We start from the raw sequence: 5,438 nt of genomic DNA on the forward strand, positions 1-5,438 counted from the left end.
CATCATTATGGCCTTTTTTTTGGCTTGGTAACTGGCATTGCTATATCTTTTCTTTAGTTTGTAATCACAGTAGGGTAACTGTTATGATAAAGTTTTAACAATTCTAATTTCTAATTGAGTTGAGCATTTTTAAAAATGTATCCTGTGTTTTTACCTTTTTGGTAAAGACTTTAGTTCAATAATCCCTTGAGGTATTATAGCTAGAAACCTGAGCTGGGCAGATATATGCAAGTTTATAATGCCAACATTGGTGCCAAAACTGAACAAAACTAGGCAACTATTTTTAAGTAAATTTAATTGTATTTTATGCATTTCATAATATATTTATTCATACCTTCCATTATCACATGGAAGACCCAATTAATAACATCTCTCTGCCCCACTTAATTTCTGAATTAAGAAATAAGATGGTCAAATCTACCAATATAGAAGCTAAATGACAGTTTTTTTACTGATGTCAAGTGTATTGGAGAAACTGACTTAAGTGTGAAGCCAAATGGAAATGCTAACCATTTGCCCTCCAGTCCAGACCTTGAAGCAGTCCATTGAAGGAAAGATTATTTCTGCAATGCAGGTATTCTTTTCTAGAGAACTGCCCTCCAAAGGTTCAAATTTTCTGCACATTCAAAATTTTACATGGATTTGTCCCTCTACATCAAGAAGCATAAACAAATATTTTCACCATAAAGAGGCAAATTCTCTACCGCTATGGAAAGAGTAAATGCATTTGTTTATGAGTCAAAGACTGGGAATCTCTCCTTTTGGAAAGGGGAAGTTATGGTTTGGTGGCTTAGTAATGTGTTAACTTGCTAGGGTTAACTACATTTCCCATAATTCCCTTTCTTTTACAATTCCAGTAAGTATGGGACACAAGAGAGATTTCTGAGAGATTTGGTTGATGAAGGGAAGCATCAATTATTTTGTAACCCATACACCTTGTTTCTGACTTGCTGAGTCACCTCATTGGCTTAAAGAAGTGACTGATCCTGCAACTCTTGTATCTTCCCCTATATCCTCCTTCATCTTCTGTGATGCCTGGGCCAGACGTATGTATTTAATTCTGTGAAAAAGAGTCTAGGCTTCTGAAGGATACAGTAGTCACTTAGGTCAAAAAGAACAAAAACTGACAAGGGTTTCTTTCCTTCCTCAGGGAGTTCCAGCCCATCCCTGTGACATCTACCCTGCCCTTGATCTATCCCACTTGATATCTATCTTCCTTTCCTGATAGCTGACCCTGTGGATTTCAAGATCCCATATGAGACACAGAGATATGAGCCTTTAAGAGACAGCTTACTACTTATAATTATGCCTAACAGTCACACCCAGAGACCCTCTTTTGTTGGTCAGATGTGACCTTTCTCTATAGGACAACTCTGCAGAGAAACTCACTGCCCTCCCCGGTACATGTGACATGACTCCCAGGGGAGTCATGGACTAAAAGGGAGAAGAGAAATGAAACAAATAAAGTTTCAGTGGCTGAGAGATTTCAAATGGAGTTGAGAGGTCAATCTGGAGGCTATTCTTATGCATTATCTAGATATCCTATTCTAGTTTTTAGTGTATTAGAATGGCTGGAAGGAAATACCTGAAACTGTTGAGTGGTAATCCAGCAGCCTTGATTCTTGAAGATATCTGTATAACTAATTCACTTTTACAATGTGACTGTAATTGTGAGAACTTTGCAACTGACACTCTCTTTATCAGTATATGGACAGGTGAGCAAGAAAATAAAGGCAAAAAATATATAAATAATGAGGTGGGTAAAGGGTAGGGGATGTTTTGAGTGATATTTTTATTTTTATTCTTTTTTTTTGTAGTAATGAAAATGTTAAAATATTGATTGTGGTGATGAATGCACAACTATATGATTATACCATGAACCATTGATTGTACACTTTGGATGATTATTTGGTATGTGAATATATATCAATAAAATTGCATGAAAACAAAACAAACATGCAAACCAAAAAGGGATAGCGTAAAAAGTTCCGTAATTTCTTAAGGCCAATTACCTTAAGAATTTTTCTGCCTTAGTATTCCCAGGTTTCTCTCCCCTTACCTCATTGGTTCAAATCTTAAACCAATCTTCAACCAGGTACGGATGGGGGAGCAACATGTCTATCAGTCAGTCTTGTGCCTTTTTAAGTGTACTCACACTTTATAGACTGTTTTTAACTTGTGTATTCCTGGGGAACTTTTGAGCCACAGAAGTTTTTTCCCCATGAGGCAAACAATGAAACAGTTATATCTACTGCAACAAGAAGTCAAGACCAAACTTCAAAGTTCATTCCTATTATATTTCCCTTCCCAAATAATATCTATTTTAAAGCCCATTATAGCCATTCACATGTTCTGCAATGAAATAAAATATAACCATAAATAGATACCAATAATAATGTGTTGAATACATGCTAATAATAAAATGCCAGCAGCATAGAAAGGCACAAATTTACTTATAACAATCCATTATCAAATTGCCAGGGAGAAATTAAAGTTTCAAAATTAAATCCCCCTGACAGAGTGAGAGCATTCCAGAGGTTGCCAGGCTCAGACCCCATACGTCGCTGGAGTAGCCCCTCCCAGCTGCTCGGTAGCGGCCCCTGGCCTGGCTGCTCTACCGCTCAGCCTGTTCCTCTGCCTCCTTTGTCAGCACTGCCACCTCCGACATTGGTTAATAATGCATCTCACTTCATACCAGTCCTGGTTTTATGTCTTTATTGTACGAAAACAAGCTGTTGAGCAGCCATTGATACCTGTATTGGGGAAACACAGCATACAAGCAAGACGCTTACAGCCTCTGGCAAACAATTTTTCATGTCACAGGCCGAGAATGTTTCAGTCAGTTATATCATCCGTTCTTCTCCAGACAGAGGATACCAAAGGTTGCAATCAAAGATCTCTTCATCTTATTGAAAAAGCCACTAAAAAACCAAGATGTCTGTCAACATCAACCGCAGTGTGTCAGACCAGTTCTATGGCTACAAGATGCCCCATTTGATCACCAAGGTTGAGGGGGAAGGAAATGGAATCAAGGCAATTATAGGCAATAAGATTGATGTTGTGAAGGCACTTAATCGGCCTTGAACATATCTCACCAAATATTTTGGTTGTGAGCTGGGAACACAGACCCAGTTTGATTTTAAGAATGACTGTTAAATTTTCAATGGTTCTCTTGAGGCAAATAAGCTGCAAGGCATGTTGGATGGATTCATTAAAAAAATTTCTTCTCTGTCCTGAGTATGCAAATCCTGAAACAGATTTGCAAGTCAATCCAAAGAAGCAAAAAATATGTAATTCTTCTAAAGCCTGTGGCTATCGAGGCATGCTTGACACTCATCATAAACTTTGCACATTCATTCTCAAAAAACCACCTGAGAATAGTGACAACGGTACAGGAAAGAAAGAAAAGAAAAAGAAAAATAGGAAGGGCAAAGACACGGAAAATGGCTCTGTATCTAGCAGTGAGTCACCACCACCACCACCAAATTAAATCAGTCCTCCTCCACCTGCTATGGAAGAAGAGGAGGATGATGACTGGGGGGAAGTTACAACCAAGGAAGCTTAACGGTGCAAATGGATGAAATCAGTGACCACGCAAAAATTTTGATACTCAGTGATGATTTGGAAAGGACTGTTGAAAAATGGGTCAACATCCTATTTTATTTTGTTAAGAAAAAGAAAGAAAGGATATTATTGGCTTATCTACCAAAGAAATTGTTGCTGAAGCAGAAAGACTGGATGTAAAAGCCATGATTCCCTCTTGTTTGGACTGGAGTTCTTTTTAATGAGAAGATTAGGGAGCAAATTAAGAAATATAGGTGCCCTTTCCTCTAATTTCGTTGTAACAAAAAGGCTCAATGGTACCTTCTTCATGGTTTGGAATGTGTGGTAGCCATGCAGCATATCTTGAAGGAGCTGTATGATGCAGACATTTTGGAAGAAGACGTCATTATCAGCTGGCCAGAAAACTCCTCTGAGATATATGGGTCAAAGGAACTTGCCAAAGAGATTTGTGCCAAAGCGGAACCAAAATGGTTGAAGGAAGCAGAGGAGGAATCTTCTGGTGGTGAAGAAGAAGATGAAGATGAGAACATTGAAGGGATGTATTCAAAGACTGCCAGTGTACCTAGGGTTGAAACCATGAAGTCTGAAAATAAGGATGATGTCATTGACATTGATGCTATTTAAAGCAATGGATGCAACCTAGCTTAACAGTGTAATACTGCAAATTTTTCTGCATTATCAGCCAGAAGTGCAATACGTATGTGCAAAAGCTAAAATGTCTTAACACTGTGCTACACTTTATACTAAAACTATTTTACTGTTAGTGGTCTGTAATTAAGACCAATGAGACATCTAGGGAGTCCATATACATCAGTAGGAAAATGTAATTTGCTTATTCATAGCATGTTTCTTTTTGAAAAACTAGTGGTGGACACTTATGGATCACATTTATACAGTTATAACAAAGATCTGTTTTTGATCATTCAAAAAAAATTAAATCCCTTGTAAGTCAACCCCAAAGACTGAAGAAATTCAAGAACAAAATCAAAGGCTTTTGATTTTGTAATATAAAATTCCAAAGGAATTAAAATCAGCAATATTTTTTTTTATTCTGTTCCATCTTAATCTTGAGGACTATGCTCCTTCAGGGTAGAGTTGGCATTTCTTCAACATAGTTCTCCAGTCATAGGATCTAGAAGATGAATTAGTGCAATGCCATGTCTATGACATGTCTCATTTGAAGTAAATAGTATAAGTTACCTGGAAAACAATTGTATCACATTGCTTTTTGAACACTTATTTTACTGAGAGGGCAAGTCAATCCCTAGCCACTGCTAGGTTAATTTATTTTTCTATCATACAATATTAAATATTGCCCAAGATGAATGTAGATACTTAGTGATGTCTGACTTTTATGAAGAGCTCAGTTTGATCTTGACAGAATGCCACTCAGTTTAATCATTGTTCACTTTCATATCCTGACAAAGAAATTTCAATAGGGGGAAATATACCAACAGAAATTAAATTTGACCCTAGACATTGACCATATCCAGGAATTATCCTTCTGCATTGGAATGTCTTCTTTCACGGAGAATGGAATTTGAAACATTAATATGTGCTTTAAAAGCCAAAGCATTTATAATAATGGTATTCCCAGTCACTGAGTCTTACTGAGTTTCCTTTCTTTCCAGTACTTTCCTAACCTTTAATTTCTGTTTCCATGATGTACTTTCAATCCAGAAAGGTGAAAGGAGAAAAGCTTAGAGAATGTTTTCTCTCTATGACTGGTCAAATGTTTGTCTACAAGTTACCTCTCCTACTCACGAGATACACTTTGACAATCATCAAGAGGTTCCTGCAGCATCTTAGCCTGAGTGAAGGCCCATGGGAAGCAACATTGGAAGAACAGGCATGAGATAGGCACTGTGGGTTGT

The 5,438-nt window shown here is 37.4% G+C and overlaps 1 pseudogene; it reads left to right on the forward strand.

The window, feature by feature from the left end:
- Nucleotides 1-2,934: 2,934 nt before the first annotated feature.
- Nucleotides 2,935-4,188, forward strand: LOC119540370 (annotated as a pseudogene).
- The last annotated feature ends 1,250 nt before the right edge of the window (nt 4,189-5,438 follow it).

Source organism: Choloepus didactylus, chromosome 7 (genome assembly GCF_015220235.1).
Source record: "Choloepus didactylus isolate mChoDid1 chromosome 7, mChoDid1.pri, whole genome shotgun sequence".
NCBI lineage: Eukaryota > Metazoa > Chordata > Mammalia > Pilosa > Megalonychidae > Choloepus > Choloepus didactylus.